General features: G+C 54.2%; 1 protein-coding gene across 3 annotated transcripts in view; it reads right to left on the bottom strand.

The window, feature by feature from the left end:
• ARVCF (armadillo repeat gene deleted in velocardiofacial syndrome) overlaps positions 1-10,837 on the bottom strand; it is a 38,341-nt gene extending 27,504 nt beyond the window's left edge. For 2 of the 3 annotated variants that reach the window (XM_015567291.1, XM_015567292.1), the window contains exon 1: positions 10,763-10,836. The gene's annotated coding sequence lies outside the window, so the exon portion shown is untranslated. Of the gene's footprint in view, positions 1-10,762 lie in introns of all 3 variants that reach the window. The other variant, XM_015567293.1, reaches the window with a different exon arrangement.
• Between the last annotated feature and the right edge of the window lie 7,795 nt (positions 10,838-18,632).

Below are 18,632 nucleotides of genomic sequence, written 5' to 3'. Positions count from 1 at the left end.
ATTCCTGCTAGCTGCTGACACTTCAGGCAGCTGGATGTGCCTGCGGGGACCATCATCAGCAATATACCCCGTCAATCCTCCCATGGCCCTGGGCGGGAGGGAGGTGGGAGGGGACCCCAACATAGGCAAGGGGAGATGGGGCCTGGGGCTCAGCTGAATCACCCAGAGCCCCCAGGTTCTCCGGGAAGAGTGAGATGTGTGGGAAATTGGCCCTCACTCCCCCATCAGGAAACAGCACTGGGACCCAGGCAGGGAGACTCCACGTGGCTTCACCTGCAGGGGCTCAGAGCCCAGTGAGAGGGACAGGGCCTACAGCAGCACCGGCGTCAGAGAGACCCTCCAGCTGCTGTGGCAGAGGCAGAATGGCCGTGGCTGCGTGATTCTCGATGGATCGGAGGGGGGGCGGGAGGTTCCAGCACTCCCATCCTTGCTCCTGGCCTGCTGCGTCAGAGGCCCAGTCCCCTCTGGTCCGCTCTTGCCTAGAGTCCCAAGTGGCCTCTGGCCAGCTCTGGCTCCTCGCAGGGGCCCCCAGGGACAGCCCTTCCCTCCCAGAAACCGAGCTGGATGCCAGCATTGCTGCTCCCAACCACTCTCCTCTTCCTGGGAACCAGCTCTGCTGCTCTGAAGCGCTGAGTGCCCATGGCAACAAGTCCAGACACCACCAACCTCCAGTCAACAGCAAAGTCCTGCTTTTCATATGCAAATAACCCAGTGGGACTGGGCAGGGGGCTCCCCCCAACCCCCACCCAGCACAGACTTTGAGATCTGCAGTGTCCCTGTCTGGCTCCCCCCAACCCACACACATATGTAATATACCACGAGAGCCTGCTGGGAGCCAGGCTTGTCTGTGGCTGGCCACAGGAGGAAGAAACACTGCAGAGGCTTGCTGAGTATTCTGGGACTTCCTAAAACTCACCTGCAGCACCTGCGTGCAGCCACCCACAGTCATGCACACACACGCAGGCGTACTATCTGCTCTGCGTGGCTGCTAATGAGCTTGCCATAACTGCTCCATGGAGCTGCTCCTACCCCACCAGAAAATGGGTTTTGCCCTGGCCGGTTTGGCTCCGTGGATAGAGAGAGTGTCGGCCTGGCGACTGAAAGGTCCCAGGTTCTATTCCAGTCAAGGGCACATGCCTGGGTTGCGGGCTCGATCCCCAATGGGGGGCGTGCAGGAGGCAGACAATCAATGATTCTCTCTCATCGTTGATGTTTCTCTCTCTCTCTCCCTCTCCCTTCCTCTCTAAAATCAATAAGAATGTATTTTTAAAAAAATGGGTGGTAGGTGGCCTGACAGTCCTTGTGAGGAGGGGAAGGTAACACTATGGATCCTTAGCCATCGTGGCTCCTGGTGAGGATCAGAGGTCCTGGGCAGACCCTGTTACTGTCCTGAACACCAGGCAAGGCTGCCCCCGACCAAGAGGCCAGACCTGTTCCTGACAACACAGTCTGCAAGCAGCCCCAAGCCTCTGGCCCACACTGAGGTCTGTCTGTGACAGATGGGGGTGGCTGGGCCACGGACCCCGGTCAGAAGCACCCAGCACGCACAGACCTCCTGCAGCACCCCACACCCCGGGCAGACCTTGTGCCCTTAGCAGACCCGAGAGCCTTACGCTGAAACGTGTTTAGTGCATTTATTATTAGCACAGATATTAGGGAATAGCTGGCATGTGTTCTCAAATGGCGAAAGACAGCGTTGAACTGATGCACCGAGAACAGACCATAATGAAAAGGAACAATCATAAATGAGGAGGTTCCTGTAAAGATTTACAGGAAAACATGGCAGAGGCAGCAAACAGCAGGCAGGGCCGAGCAGAAAACCAGGTTACAGTGAGTTAGCAGAAAGCAAACTCCAGGCAGTCCTTCCAAACCAGCAGAAAGTGATTAAAGAGTTGATAAAAGAGGGAAGACAGGAGATGTGGAAAACGAATCCTGGGACAAGTTTTGACATAACAGGGATTCTCTGAGGCAGAAAAAATAGACAAGAGACCCAAAGAAAAGGTCAGAGACTGTCTCAACAGAGAAGGCCTCTCGCGGGGCTGTCATTGTCCGGGCCGAAGCTGAGAAAATTGTGGACATGTCTATTGCCTGGGTTTTACGATTCACTATCATTAGGTTGATATTTTCTCGGACTTGTAAACATGTGGTGTCCACTCTGCAGTGTGGGAAGGAGGCCTGCCTAGGCTGGCGTCCCAGGCCACACTGAGGTCTGGGTTCACGTTCTCCACCAGGCTGCCCACAGCCCTGGACATGGTCCGGATATTCATGGATGTCAGCTGCAGCATCCGCTGCCCACTCATCACCTCCCACGTTGCAGACACTCTTTTGGGTAAAAAATAGCTGACAGCCTTATTAAAAACAAACAGGAAACATCACCTCCTTAAGTCGAGATCTTTAAAAGGGTTAACCTAGCTCTGAGGTCACTGGAAGCAGACTTCAGGGTGAAGTTCCTGGATTTTCAAAGTCACGTTGCTGTTCGCATGGTCAGTCTTTCCCGGGAGGCAGCAAACATGGCTCACCAGGACCCTGGACTATGGCTTTAAGAGCCAAGAGAAGGGGCCTGGCTGGGTAGGTAAGTTGGTTAGAGTGTTGTCCCAATAAGCCAAGGTTGCGAGTTTGATTGCTGGTCAGAGCACATACAAAAAGCAACCAATAGCCCTCACAGGTTTGGCTCAGTGGATAGAGTGTCAGCCTGCAGACTGAAGGATCCCTGGTTCGATTCCGGTCAAGGGCACATGCCTGGGCTGTGGGCTCCATCCCCAGTGTGGGGCTTGCAGGAGGCAGCCAATCAGTGATTCTCTCCCATCATTGATGTTTCTATCTCTCTCTTCCTCTCCCTTCCTCTCTGAAATCAATGCAATTTTCTTTAAAAAGCAACCAATAAATGCATAAATAAGTGGAACAACAAATCAATGTTTCTCTCTCTCTCCCCCCTACTAAAAAAAAAAATCATCAATCAATAAAAAAAAGATAAAAATTTAAGCATACAGAGCTGACTATTTAGAAACAGTGAAAAAATATATTCACATGTCATACATAAACATGTATGAATCGTAGAATGGTGGCTGCCAGAGGGGAAATGGGGAGACGCTGGTAAAGTGTACCAACTGTCAGTTATAAGATGACTAAATTCCGAGGACCTGATATACAGCATGATGACTACAGTTAATAACATTGTATTATATACAGCAGGTCTTTAATAACACCATTTTGTTCAACATCATTTCGTTATAACATTGATGAGATGCCAAAGGAACTTAACTCGTTTATATAAATTAACCTGTGGTAAAATTGGTTTCATGATACGTCATTTTGCCACAGTTCCAAGAACTTATTAGTAATGTTGTGAGGACTTACTTTACTTAAAAGTTGCTATGAGAGAAGAACTTTAATATTCTCACTGCAACAACAACAGAACAATAATAAGAATGTGAGGTGAAGGCATGGGTTAACGAATCTTACTGTTGTAAACATTTCACAATATAGATGTATCAAATCATAACATTATATACCATAAACTTACACAATATTATATGTTAATTACATCTCAATAAGGCTGGAAATAAAAATATGGGTTATAGCTAAAGCTGTTCTCAGAGGTAGATTCATAGCCTTCATTACTTTCATAATTAAAAAATAAAAAATTAATATGGATAAATCTAAAATTAATGAGCACACAGGCATCTAAGTCCCCAAACCAAGATTCTCATTGAAATAACCAATGCATCTCTCACGGACTACCTTTCATGTGCCAGAAATGGAAAAAATTCTAATAGAGAAAATTAACCTATGAATTTAGCAGGACTGAAGGAAGGCAGAGAAAATTAATCTCTGACCCCAGCTAAGATCACAATGTGAAGTTACTACGATGCCTCCCTCAGCTCCTGAGCCTCTGTATGGACAAGGCAGACACAACAAATCTAACCTTTCCCCTGGTGCCTCACATGGAACTGAAGGTGCAGTTGGGCGGGGACAGCCATCGCCTCAGCTTCTACTGAATTACAGGCCAGAGCTGAGTGGCAACTAGCACAGCACCTGGCATGCAGCGGTGCTCAATTAATGCCTGCTGCATGAAGGAAAAATGAGCAGCTGGGGTATAGTGCCCAGTGAACAGAGCCCTGTGACTCCCATGCCTGGGCTGCCCTGAAGAGTCAGAGCATGTGCTGTACACAGAGGCCAATCTTTGCAAGAAACTGAGAAATGCCAGGAGATGGGCTGCCGTGGGGCTGGTGGGGGCTCAGAAGGACACCGACGTGAAGCGAGTGCCTCTGTGTCTAGAATGGCACGAGGGGAAGTGGGCACAGAGACCTCACCCAGGCAGAGCCTGCTGATGCTGAAGGTGGGTGTGGCAAGGAGTGAGGCTGGTGCGATCGCCGGGACCAGGTCTGGCTTATCCTGAAGGTGATGGGGAAGCATCTCATGGGGGGTGTTGGGGCAAGAGAACCAGACCCCAGCTCAGGAGCTGCCCCTGTCCTGGCCAAAGCAGCCCGCCACCAGCTTCAGGGGAGGGGATGGCAGACACTCCTCCAGTCCCATCCTGCCCCCTCCCCCTGCCCAAGGTGCTGTCTTCAGACTCCATGTCTCTGGCCTGAGGTTCATCCTCTGGCCCATCAGTTGGTGGGGACAGAGGGAGGAGTCTGAGCTAACAGAGCAGAACAGGTTGGGTCAGGGTAGGGGAGGATGACCAGGAGCAAGACGACATGTCAGCCTGCATGCTGGGCCCAGGGTTCCTCCAGGGTACGCAGCCACTGCCTTTGTCACAGGTCACAGAAGGCCTCCTTCCCCGCACTGCACCCTGGGGCATCACACACCTCCACCCCTAGCAACACTAAACCTCTGGAAGTCCTGGTTCTGCAAAGACAAAGTCTGCAAGCATAAAGGCTTTATTAAAAATTAACTAATGGCCGAAACCGGTTTGGCTCAGTGGATAGAGCGTCGGCCTGCGGACTGAAAGGTCCCAGGTTCGATTCTGGTCAAGGGCATGTACCTGGGTTGCGCGCACATCTCCGGCGGGAGATGTGCAGGAGGCAGCTGATCGATGTTTCTCTCTCATCGATGTTTCTAACTCTCTATCTCTCTCCCTTTCTCTCTGTGAAAAATCAATAAAATATATTTAAAAAAAATAAAAATTAACTAATGCCCCTGTTACAAAGATTTGGCAAATAAACGTCTGGAATTCTTTCTTCAAATTCATATATTCTAAATTAGTCTCATCACAAACAACAGCTTTCTGCAGAAACAAAGGCCAGAGAACAGTTAGCAAGAAGATGGAAATGGAAGATGTACTTGTCTGAGGCAGGCCTGGGAGCCACTCCCCTCCTCCCCCCACTGCTTGTTGAGCCTCAGTTTCCCCATCATAATCTCTCACACCCATGCTGGGAGGCCCAAGAGGCAAGGCCCCAGCTGGGCCTGAGGCTGTGGTGGGGAGCGGGCAGGGAATAGCCAGGTGGTCAGAGGAGAGGCGTGGGAGGGCCAGCACAGTGAAGGGCACCCACTCTCTTGTGTTGGCAAAGCATCAACACAGAAGATTCTGGTGAGGGGGAGGGGAGTCCCAAGCCCAGCAGCTTAAACTTGCACACGCAGAAGCCACCTCCCTAAGAGCCTAGGAAGGGCCGCCAGGGCCAGGATGCAGAGGTTTGACAGCCATTATTTTTTTTCCCTGTTCTGGTTTATTTTCTACATTTTCTATAGAAAAGCACATATTGGTTTATAATTTATTAAAAAGGCTCTGGTGCCACTGTCGTTTAGCATCTGTGGGTTGGTCCTGTGGCCTCTCCCTGGCTTTCAGCCCCCCAGGGGAGCCTGGCCCAGGGGATTTAGGGGGCCCCTCGGTGGCATCACTGAGGCCATGGCCTTGACCTGGGTGACAGGGGGTGATGGGGAGGTAGGGGGGTGTGACAAGAGGTGACAGGAGATGATTTGTGAAGGGTGGGCCTCGCCAGGGCTGAGACCCCTCCACCTCTGCCATCCAGACTCTTCAGTGGCCCAGGCCTGTTTCCCCATCTGTACACTTGGTGCCCCCCTCCCCCACTCCCTATCCCTGATCTGGGGTCCAGATCCCACAGGCCAGGAAAGGCCACAGGGGCACCTTTCCCTCCAGGGCACAGAGCAAAAGCCTCCCCCTACCCCCAGGATGGGTTTGGCAGCATCTCCACAGCCTCATTATCTCACAAAATGCAGAGAGCAGCAAATACATTCAGACGAATGAATGGCCTAATTAGGTTTTCAGGAGAGTGAAATATTTTGAAAAGAAAAAGTTTAACTAAAGGCATATTCGAAATACCAAACTCATCAACTGCAAACATCAACCTGGCAAGATGCGCCATGGGGGTGGGGTGCCTCTGGCTTCCCCTACTGGGATGCCTTCCCTGTGGGCAAGAGAAACAGAGCTGATGACTCCCGGTGCTCCAGCTGAGAGTCATGCTGGGCAGGGCACCCAGGGCCGGGGGGGAACGGAGGCCCCTCAGCAGCCTGATGGTCCAGGGGCTTCTCGGGCAGCCCCCCCAAGGACAGTACAAGAAGGGGGACAAAGTAGAACCAGTCCAGGGAAGAGCCCTAAGCTGACTCTGGCCAGAGTGACAGTGAGAGGCCCCAGAAGAGCAGAGGGGCAGGGGATGCTCTGGGAAGAGAGTGATGGGGCTGGGGGGTGAGGGTAAACACACCACAACAGCCACTGAGGGCTGGCAGGGACTGCCCGGCCTCACTAAGCCGGCCCCACTGCACCCTCCACGCCACTGGCTGTGACTCATCCGAGTGAGGGATGGTGCAGCCAGAGCTGGCACGGCACTCACATCACAACCGCAGTGGCCGGCACGGAGCCCTCCATGCGGCCTGTGGGGCCAACAGAGCCAGGGTCTGAACCCAATCCTGCCGCCTAAGTGTCCTTCCTTCTGCCTCACCTGAGATTGCAGGGGTTCTGGGGGTGGAAAGGGACTTGGGGCTGTGGTGCTGGCTCCTGTTTCTCACATTGAGCCTGTAAGGTCTGATCAAATAATTGAATCGATGCCCCCTCCCCTGGGAAACTGACCTTTAAATAATTTTAGATCTGACATTCCCTTTCGCTTAGACCACATTCCTTTTGCTAAGACCAGTAACTTTCCCCTCCAGACTTGCCCAGGATCTGGACCCACCCAGGGAATTCCCCACTGAAGAAGCCCACCTAGAGTCCTTTAAAATATCTGACTCCCCTTCCCTGGGTGCAGGCACCATTTGGGGGCTCAGCCTATCTGGTCTCGCCAGATGACCTAATAAATTTATAATTCTTTGCCACTTTCGGCCTCATGTGCTCCTCCTTCGGCGACTCTAACAGAGCCCACCTGGGGAATGACCCACAAGTCCAATCACAGAGGCCCCTGGATACCTGGCTTAGGACAGCCCACAGGTGAGAGGAGAGCTGGCCAGCCTGAACCAGGCTTTCCAGCCATGTGGGCAAGATCCTTGGGTGGCAGGCAGATTGGCCACCTACCACACACCTACCAGCCATGAGGCTGAGACACAAACAGGACATGTGAGCCCCTGGCCAGGTGGTGCCACTCACTGCGGGCATGAGGATGCCAGGCTCAGGACCCTTGAGAAAGAGGCCAGTTCACTCCCCCAGCATGACAAAGCCGCCTGGGTAAGAGACACCACATGTGAAAGCCCACAAACTGTCATCAGGAGACCCATGCCCCTCCTTGCAGGTGGTTCTGGGGCTGTCCCTGGCCATAGGTAGCACACAGCATTCAAAGCCTGGATGTCCACAAAGGAACCCGGTCGCCTTTGGGGCTTCTGAGGGGGCCCCACCATGGCAGGGACCTGTTCTCAGTAATGAAGGGTGCTCAGAGGGGCTTCGAGCCCAAGATACAGGGAAAACAGAGCAGGCAAGGTGTGTATGGGACATCACATAACACAAACCCACAGAGGGAGGGCCAGCAGGCTCCACCAGTGCGAGCCTATGATTCCAAAGAGGGAGGAGGTCCCAACAGAGTGGACCCAACATGTCCCTATAGCTAAACATACAGCGGGATGGGCTTCTGAGAGCAAGGGCTGATCACGGGGGGCCCTGACCGGATCTTCTTAGCAATCCACTGGGCTCTGGCCAAGGGCACCACAAACCCAAGGACACATTATGTGACATTTCCAATTTCTGGTGACAGACAAGACACAGTTGAGCAGCCCTAGCCAGTTTGGCTCAGTGGATAGAGTGTCGGCCTGCGGACCAAAGGGTCCTGGGTTCCATTTCAGTCAAGGGCATGGACCTTGGTTGCAGGCCCCTCTCTGGCCCAGGCTCTGGTCGGTCGGGGCTATAGGAGGCAACCAGTTGATATGTTTCTCTCACATTGATGTTTCTATCTTTCTCTCTCTCCCTAAAAATTAGTAAAAAAAATATCCTCGGGTGAGGATTAGCAACAACAACAAAATGACACAGTTCAGCACACTCCCCCTCCCCGGAGCATGCCTGCACCTTCCCCTTCTCCTTCTCCTTCCCCCAAATTCGTGCATCTCCTAAACGCTAAGGGATCCCACAAGACGTGCAACCAGGGGAGCAATGGGCAGCAGCAGCTCATCCCAGGCGAGCCCCCTGAACCTGTCCCCAAGGCCCCCTTTTCTCTGGCTCTCCAGCCAGCTGACAGCAGCCCCGCCTTGGCTCACTTCTTCCCCATAATGTTTCCTGAGAGCTACGGCTGCCCTACTGCTCTTTCTTGTTGCTTCTTCTACCCTAAGCCCTTCCTTGTTTTGCTGTCCCCAGCTTTAATAAACATACTCCCAAAATAAATAAAAAAGAAACAGCTCAGATACAACTGTGTAAAAAAAGTTAAATCCTCACCTCACATTTATGTCCAAGTAAATTCTAGATGAATGAAATCTTGAGTGTAAACACTAAACTAGAAAGACCCACAGGAAAAGACTGATGTGAATTTATCTTGCTACATGCTAGGGAGGACAATGCATAGAACAATGAAACAAGTAAAAAAGAAAAAAAACTCAGTAGGTTTCACCACAAAATATGAAAAATGTCTGAATATGTAAACCATCACAAACTAAAATTAAAAGGCTGAAAAAAACTTGCAGCAGGCAGGCAGACAAGGGAAGAATTCATTCTTTAATGCGTCAAGACTCATACCAATGGCTAAAAAACACATCAAAACCTCAGGAAACCCTGGCTAGGGGCCAGAACTGCAGCCTCGCTCAACCACAAAAGCTGAGCTGAGCTCCAGCCAGTTTGTTCAGTGGTTAGAGCATCAGCCTGAGGACTGAAGGGTCCCAGGTTCGATTCCGGCCAAGGGCACATTCCTGGGTTTCGGGCTCAATCCCCAGTGGGGGGTGTGCAGGAGGCAGCTGATCGATGTTTCTCTCTCATTGATGTTTCTAACTCTCTATCCCTCTCCCCCTTCCTCTCTGTAAAAAATCAATAAAATATATTTTTAAAAATGGTGAGAATCATTGATTGGCCGCCTCCTACACGCCCCCTACTGGGGATTGAGCCTGCAACCCGGGCATGTGCCCTGAATGGGAATAGAACCCTGACCTCCTGGTTCATAGGTCGATGCTCAATCACTGAGCCACACCAGCTCAGCAGCCTGAGCTTCTTTAACCCGATTCAGAGCCCCTGCAAGGCCTACCAGTCCGGCCACCAAGGTGCTTGGCTGGACCTTTGTCCTCCAACGCAGCCAAGTGGCAGCGGATCCCCAGCTCCCGCCAGCCCAGCTGTGAGCCTCCAACAACGGAGGTCCTGGGGAAGAGACCAGAAAAGAGGGGGGTCCTCGCACCTCTCCTCTGTCGCACAGCCCTTAGCACAGGACATGCAGGCATCTGGAGATCTAAGGGCTCTCACCACCCCTGAGCACTGACTGGGCCAGGCCCTCCATACTGGGCACTCAGTGAGGATCCACAGAGCTGGTCAGCTGAGCCTCCTACAGAGACGGCACCCAGTGGGTCGGGGGCAGATCACTGGGCTGGGGACTGGGAGCCTGTACTAGATGGAAAAGAGTGACTGGGCGCATTCTTACAAGCCATCACCACTCTATGAAAGCCACCACCACAGTAAACTCTGGCAGACTGAGGTGTCAGCAGGGCACACCTTGCACCATTCAGAGGGTCCTTGGGGAGACAGGGGCCACTCAGCCTCCTGCTACACTTCCTGGCATCATGCCCATCCCACTGGGGCTGTGATTAACAGGGAAACCCACAAAACAGATACCACCCAAGGCCTTGGTCCAGCGCATGTCATCAGACTATTCACTGTTGTCTGTGGCAGCTTTCACTCTACAATGCAGACCAGTGTGGCTGTGAGTGGCAGACCTACGGCCGGCAGAATTGAAACATTTCCTCTCTGGGCCCGACAAAGCCTGCTGCTTGGCCTTGGTGCCCTCCTCCTGGCACTCTGGCATGTGGGCCCACTGCCTGTCCGTAGCCGGTGGCTTTAGTCTCCCCTGGCAGCAGGGACCACCCTGAGCTAAGAGCAGAGCTGGGCAAGCTGTGCCAATATTGGACACTGCCATGGCAGACGTCCATGAGAAGGTGGTACAGAACAGTTGGTGGCTCATCCCTTAAGCCAGGTGTCAAATGGTGGCTGCTGTCCACACTCATGCCATCAGTGGATCCAGGCAGGGGTGGCAGGAGGTCCCAGGTCCAGTCCAGGGTGCTATGCCCACCCAGCGAGACCCTGACTGGAAGCACACGCCACTGAGAGCCACGGTCCATCCCTGTTGACCCCACTGACCCAGCCCACCAGGGCACATTGCTGTCCTGTGTGAGATGTCCCCAGGCCCAGGTCACCTACCTGTCTCAAGGGGAGATCAGCATGTCCCGACACCCATCCTGCCGACTCCAGCTCCTGCAGGGAAACCGAAGGCACCTCGTGAGGCCCACCTGCCAGGCTGTCTCTTCTGGATATGGCCAGACTCCTGGCTGGGCACCGTCATCCCTGATCCCAAGGTCACCGGTGGTGCTTCTGACATGCTGTACCAATATCAGACACTGCCATGGCAGACGTCCATGAGAAGGTGGTGCAGAACAGCCCAGCTGACGTCCTGGTCAGTTGGCCCGAATGCAGGCTCATCCCTTAAGCCAGGTGTCAAATGGTGGCTGCTGTCCACCACTCTTGTCCCCACTCGACTGGGACCATCACATCTGCAGTGTGCCCTGGAATCCCATGGTCCCTGTGTTTCCAACGTGTGACGATTCTTCAGAAGTGTGATTGTTGAGTTGTGAACTGATAATAACATCTGTCCCCCTTCTAGAAGGCGGGGTGTGCTTTGTTGTGTTAAAGGCCCAGGAAGGAGAACTCCCACACCAGCGTCCAGCCCATGCAGGGTGTCACGACCCACTGCCTAGGGCTCTGTCCCCACTCCCTGCTGGGCCCTGCTTCCCCTACCTGACCTGCAGGACAGGCCACCTGCCTTTCCCGAGGCTCTCTCAGGCCAACCCAGCTCCCTGGTCTCTGGGCGCCAGGGACTGAAGCTACGGCCAAGTGCCCTTCACATGCCTGCAGAAGTGGGGACGGAGGACCCACGTGGCCTTCTGTCTTGACCAACAACCTGGGAATACATCCCCCCTCATATCAAGCCTGGAGATGTTGCCAGTGTCTGTGTCATGAGAAAGAAAGCCAGGGTGGCAGAGATGGGCAGGGAGGGTCTGGACCCCAGATGGCAGGCGATCTCCTGGGAGGCGTGATTGATTTCAGGAGCTCTCGCCCTCAGCTCCACGGTATCTTCCAGATGGTTCCACCTAGGTCCAATCTTCCTTTGTGGATGTGGCCCCTTTGGGGCCTGGAGGGTGGGCCTCCCTCCTCACTCAGCCCCTTCATCAAGGGTAGGGGCTTCAAGTCAGGGAGGATCATGGGGTGGGAGGCAGGACACGGGGGCCTGAGGCAGGGAAGCACGGCAGCCAAGCTGGGCATGCACATGCATGTGAAGACATGAGCTTGTGCGCCAGGAAGGGAGGCGTGGTCAGGAGTCCACCTGCCCCCGGACGCCCTCCTGCTCACAGCCCAGGTGCTGCTGATCCTGTGCCCAGGTCTGAGGCCCAAGGATCAGCTTTTGCTCAGAATGTGGCATTTCTGGGACACCTCAGTTTTCGGCTTAAGTGTTCACATAGAGCTTGTCCCAGAGAACTGCATGTCTTTTTTATTTATTTATTCAGGCCTGAAAACCACCAGCCTCACCCTAGCCGGTTTGGCTCAGTGGATAGAGCGTCAGCCCTCGGACTGAAGGGGCCTGGGTTGGATTCTGGTCAAGGGCACATACCTCGGTTGCAGCCTCAATCCCTGGCCCTGGCCCAGGCGTGTGCGGGAGGCAACCAATTGATGTGTCTCTCTCTCTCTATCCTTCCCACTCCCTTCCACTCTCTCTAAAAATTCTTGGGAAAATATCCTTAGGTGAGGATTAACAAACAAATAAAAAAAACCACTAGCCTCTCCCCAAGCACTGGCCTCATGAGAACCCCCTTTTTTAAATGGTGGAGGTTTTATTATTTTATTTTATTCATATATTTTGTATTGATTTCAGAGAGGAAGGGAGAGGGGGAGAGAGATAGAAACATCAATGATGAGAATCATTGACTGGCTGCCTCTTGCACGCCCCCTACTGGGGATCGAGGCCACAACCTGGGCATGTGCCCTTGACCAGAATCAAACCCAGGACCCCTCAGTCTACAGGCCAACGCTCTATTCACTGATGAGAAGCCTCTTGAAGTAACTGGCTGTGCACTATCATCACATAGACTCTCACTCGACACCTTGGGCCGGCCCAATACCCCATGTTACAGATGGGGAAACTGGGTCCAGGCAAGGTAGCACTGGGCCAGCACTTGAACTCAGGAGGTTTTCCTGCCCCCAGGGCTCCCACAACTCACCCACTGAGCTGGGAATGTGTGGTCAGAAGAAGAATGTGCTCCTTTTCGTGGGGCTCCTGCCAGGCCAAGAACTCCACAAACACAGAGGAGACCAAGTAGTAAACACTAGTGTGGGGGTGGGAACATCTGCAGGGCTGCGCGGGGGAGGGAGTCCAAAGAAGAGTTTCCCACAGTGGAGGGTGGAAGCAGAGGGAGCAGGAGGGCATGGGGAGGCATGGGTCTCCATTCCCAGGGCATCCTTGTCACGCAGTGCTGTATAGGTCAGGGCAGGGCAGAGCCTAACAGGCGTCCCGGGGCAGTGGACAGATGGACAAACCAATGAACAGACTTGAGATATGAAGGTAGAACCAGTGATGGGATTTGTGATGTGAGGGCAGGGGGTACCTGTCATGGGGAGCCCTTCTCATCACCCCCTCAGAACTGGTCTGCAGGTTCTGGGGTCACCTGCCAGGCCAAGGACCCTCTACCAAGAACCTCAAGGTCAAGGGAGTCACCACACCCCTTAATCAGACCCACCCCAGCCTTGGAAAGGCCTGCTGTGTCTTCAACTGAGGCAGAAGCCCAGCCCAGCCTTCAAGGGCCAGCCATCAGGCCAGCAAGCTATGGACCCGCAGACATCTGACAACGAGGCAGCTCCCATGGGCACCAATGGAGTCCAGAGGAGGGCTGGGGCTAGGGCTGGGAGGGCTGGGCTGGGGGCCTGGGGCCACAGTGGGTAGTGAGGAGCTCAGGGGAGGGTCTCCAGCAGGCCTGTTGGAGAGCCAGCTTTGCACCAGAGCCTCGGGCTGCACCATGGCAAATCCTGATGAGCCCTCCCTGTCACTCTGGTAACTCGGTGCATCGTGAAAAGGCACCCACTTTGGCTGCACCCTTTCGGTTATAGATGAAGGCACTGAGGCAGAGGCACAGCCTCGCCCTGAGTGGCTGGTTTGGAGTCTTTGCCTGGGCGCTTGTGATGGTGGGGCTGTCCTATGGAAGCAGGGTGGTGCCTGGGGTATGCAACGGAAGGAGTCCTCACTCTCAGTGCTGTGCCCATCCCTTAACTGCCCTCGCCCAAGACGGTGCTCAACCACCCTGCCATCCAGACTTAGGGTGTCCTTTGCCTGCACCAACGGTGATGAGGGGCTCTGAGGGGTAGCAAGGGGCTTGTTCCAGGGGTCCTGGCTCCTCTCCAGCCGCGCACCCAGAACAGGCAATCTAGAGAAAGCAGAGCCCTGGTCTCCCTACAGGGTGCCTCAGGAAGGGTCCTGGGTGGTGCCAGTCTTGCCCGGCATGGTGGTCCCTGGTGCCCTCTGGTGGCCGCACTTAGCTTGCTGCTGCTTTGCTCTAGACCAGGGGTGGGGAATGTCTAGCCCTGGGCAGTACAAGGCCTGAGAAATCATTTAGTCTGGCCCTCCCAAGGCATTAGGGGTGAGTTAATTAAATGTTTGACCAAATATAGCAGGCAAATTTTTCAGCTGGTAATTTTGTATGGCCCTTGATTGATGTTATAAATATTCAAGTGGCCGTGGGCAGAAAAAAGGTTCCCCACCCCTGTTCTAGGGGCTGCTGGCCCCTCTGGGTCCACTGGGGCAGGGGGAATGCCCATGACTGACCCAGGGTGGGGGGAGGGGAAAGGGGGAGCCAGGTAGGTGAGGTTGTTGTCCACCAGCACTGGGCTCATCTTCTGACCTGTGAAGTAGGTCACCATGTGCTGCCCTTCCAGTTGGGAAGGCCCATGAAAGGGTTCCTGACCCCATGTCCCGCCTCTGGTTACTCTAATTCAGGGGCTCCCGCAGAGTGGCCCTAGACCTCATCCTCATCTTGATGGAAGCTTCAGCAAAAGAACACCTGTCTCCCCCCAATTTGAGCCATTACTGGGGAATTCCCCAGAACCCCTTGTACCCTCCCCTCTGCATCCCACAGTGCTTGCCCCCAAGGCCCTTATTTTCCTTTCCTGGTCCTCCACTCCAGCTCTGCCCCCTCCCTCCCTCTGCCCCCTCCTTCTCTCTGCTGAAGCTGGGTCACAGGGCAGATGCTAGGGGCTGACTGAGGCTCTGCAAGCCTGGTGTCCTTGGCACCCCCCCATCCCAGCTGTGTTCAGTTTCTGGTTGCTCTTGGAGGCAAAGGATCCCGCTGCTCATGTCCCCCAAGCCTGTCTCTTGAAGGGGGCACAGTAAACCCACCCTGAATCCAACAAACAGGAAAGGAGGTGCAAAGGAACCCTTAGATTAGGAAGAGACCTGAGGGGCTACCTCTGGAGGGGGCACTACAGTCCAGATGTGACAGGGGAATGGGGCCAGCTCTGACTTAGTAGGACTGAAGGCTGAAGGCTTGAGCCAGTTCATCCAGGAGGGACTTGTTCATCAGATACCAGGGTCTTGCAGAAAAGCGAGTGAGGAAGAGCAGGGTGGGGCTGGCGTCGCTGTACTCACATGACCCTCCTCCCCAGGCCAGATCAGAGTCCCCAGCAAGAAGCATACTATGTGCCCAGCTCTGTGCTAGATGCTGGCAGACCACAGACTTGCAGGGGCAACAGGGGATAGACATGGTACAGTAGATGGAACAGAGCAAGGCTGGGAGAAAGCATACCTTCAGGTTCATGGCCACACATGCTGTGGCCAAACTCAAGGCCTGGACCACCTGCTCGGGAATTGAATGGCCAGGGGCTTTGACTGTCCCCTGTGTCCAGCCCCGTCCCGGAGATACACTGAGCACAGGTCAGGCAGGCAGACCTCTGGTGGCAGCGTGGATCTGGGAGTGGAGGCAGGCAGAGTAGGGGGCTCACATCGTGCCCCTGGTGCTGTCCTTATGGGGCAGGTTGCCCCCAGAGGCACTAAGCTGCTCATCCCCTGAGCACCTGAATGTGTAAGTCCTGACCTGGTGTGTGCCCTGCACAGTAACATGCGTGACAAGGGGAAGGGGCATGAGCAAGAGGTGACCGCCCGAGGTTACATTAAGAGTCTATCCTAAAAGATCAAACCCCATCGAGCAGGTTCTCTTTCCTTTGTTTCTAAACATGTTTGGATCTAAAGTGCATCGGAACCAGAGCAATACACTCTGCATAGGTTACGGACGGTGACTTGTTGTAAGTCCCCAATATTTAATTATTTAAAGATTAAAATGGAAGGCTGGGAATGCCCGGCTGCCTGCCCAAGGCGACACCTCAACGAACCCGGGCTGGGTAGCATTCTGAGTGGATAGGACGCGGTTCTGCTAGGGCCCGGGTGTCCCACCGAGGTGGCCCAGGGGGATGAAGGTGGGAGGTAGGGTGGGCGGGGCACCGCTCATGGACCCAGGACAGCGTCCTTCCCACCCCACCCACCCCGCCCCCTTGTCCTCTAGGCGGTGGAAGCAACGGGATGCGGAGACATCCCCTCAGGCCCCCCGATGAGCCCCAGCGCTTCCCAGCGGCGCACCGCCCCCAGGAAACTTCCCTGTCCCCGTAGCCCCTCCGGCGGTTGTAAAGTTTCCGTGGATGCACAGCCCTGCTGGCTACAGGGCGCCCGGCGTCGCGCAGTGCAGGGGCCCAGGTCAGTCGGGCAGGGCCCGGAGGCCACGCACAAAGGGACCTGTCCCCGCCAGTCGAGGGTCTCGCGCACCGCGGCGCAGAAGATGTGCGGGTGGGCCCCTCCCCAACTGGACCAGGGAATGAACCTGCAACCCAGGTACATGCTCTTGACCAGGGATCAAACCCATAATCATTTGGTGTACAGGCCAATGCTCTAATCACTGAGCTACACCAGCCAGGACTTGTACATGATTTTTCAAATGAACATATTAACTCATTTCTCTTAGGTAGATAGTCTGGAGTGGAATTGTGTGCCTGTATTCTAATTTACTTAAACAGTATCACGTTACATAGCTCACTGTAAAAATTTGGAGATTTCACATAAAATCGAGCTTTTCAGCTTTTCTTAAAAAACTGAAAGACTTGGCAATACCAGGTCAGCACCCGGCACCTGCCGGGACCGCTGCTGCGGTGGCGGTCGGGGCCGCGAGGCCGTTCCCTCCCTCCCACCCTCCCTCCTTCGAGGACGTCCCCGGGCCGTCGGGCCCCGAGCAGGAGCTGGAAGGACTAACGCCCCCTCCCCGGATTCCGGCCGCGTTGTCCCCATCGCCACCCCCACTTCGTAGCTATTCTTCGCTAGCACCTGCTGTTTGCCAAGCGCTTCTCCCGTCCGCACCGAATTGTGTTCCTCACACAGCCCGCGGGGGAGAGTTCTGCTGCCACCACCCACCCCGTTTGCAGGTTGGGAAACAGACTCAGAGAGGTTCTCACTTGCTAGAGGCCACGGGGGCCCATCTGGTACCTGGGCCCGGGGGCTCCCCCGCCTTCATCTCCCCAGGGTTCCCACAGCAATGGCAGGGAGCGGGCTTAGAGAGGCCGTCCTGGGGGATGTCCTGCAGGGTTTCCAGGGCAGGAAGGGACCCCCTCGCTGAACAAGGGGTTTTCCTTTACTTAACAGTGGTTCTCAACCTTCTGGCCCTTTAAATACAGTTCCTCATGTTGTGACCCAACCATAAAATTATTTTCGTTGCTACTTCATAACTGTCATGTTGCTACTGTGATGAATCGTCGTGTAAATATCTGATATGCAGGATGGTCTTAGGCGACCCCTGTGAAAGGGTGGTTTGACCGCCAAAGGGGTCGCGGCCCACAGGTTGAGAACCGCTGCTCTACTATCAGGCCTGAATCTTCAGACACACTGGGCTCAGCCCACCTTACGGCGCTCCTCAGGACTATCTTCCACCCCATCCCTCATCCCACTGCCACAGAGGAATCTGTGCCTTTATTACTCCCCTTCCCTGGTGTCCCACTTCCTCCACCCTTCCCTGGGTTCACAGAGGAACACTATGGGGTTCTGCCACCTGGGTTGAGGTTACCAAAGGCTGTATTTCCCTGCCGGGTGGAGAGCAGCCACCTGGTCCCTACAGTGACACAGGGCGCACATGTGACCATGAATGGGACTATCACCCTAGGCCAACCCCCCTTAACTCTGTGGTGTGGGGGGCACCAGTGGGGATGCTGCCCATTGGGGATTGTTTCAGAGGCCTCGTTCTTGGTTCTAGGCCTTTCCTGTCCTGGTTGCACCTGGAGAGGATGACCAGATAGACCCTCAGCTCACCATATTCCCCATGGCCACCCAGAGAGCTACGCTGCCCACAACACTGCTAATGGAGGGACTAGACATTAGTGTCTTATCCACCTATGTCAGAGGCCAGAGTGTTCGCCCAATAGTTTCTTAGTCAGAACAAAGAAAGGGAAATGACTTGAGGTTAGAACTCACCACTGGTACCACCGTTGGGTCCCCATGTGCCTTGGCATACAAGGCAAATTGATCCCAGCAGCCTTTCAGAGCCAGGCAGCCACCACCAATCAACTGGAGTTGGCGCTTAAGGGTGACATACGGGGTTCGGGGTGCAGATTCTTCCCCCGTGGGTCCTGGCCCTACGAAGTTTGAAGAATAAACCTGTGGACAAAAAGGCTTCTTTAATGAAAAATATAGAAGTTTATTGGAAGTATATACAAACTCCATCTGGGCAGGAGTGTCCCCAAAGGGGTCCCCCTGGGGAGAGGCCCCCAAATGGGAAAAGCCTGCTCTCTCGCTCTCTCTCTAATGGGAAAAATATAAATCCAAACATCTAGAATCTGTATCTACTGAGTCTCTTTGTCTCCGGGTTTATAAAGGCTGTGGTTGTCTGAACCTGATCCTTTCTAATTGGACCTTTCGAACCCCATACTTTCCTCATTGGTCATTCTGCTATATAGTATTAGTTTCAAAGCTCAAAGCCCATTTGGTGCCCTTCACATATTC

The sequence above is a fragment of the Myotis davidii genome, unplaced genomic scaffold (assembly GCF_000327345.1).
Source record: "Myotis davidii unplaced genomic scaffold, ASM32734v1 scaffold223, whole genome shotgun sequence".
Lineage (NCBI taxonomy): Eukaryota > Metazoa > Chordata > Mammalia > Chiroptera > Vespertilionidae > Myotis > Myotis davidii.
This window is presented reverse-complemented; position numbering and strand designations above follow the sequence as displayed.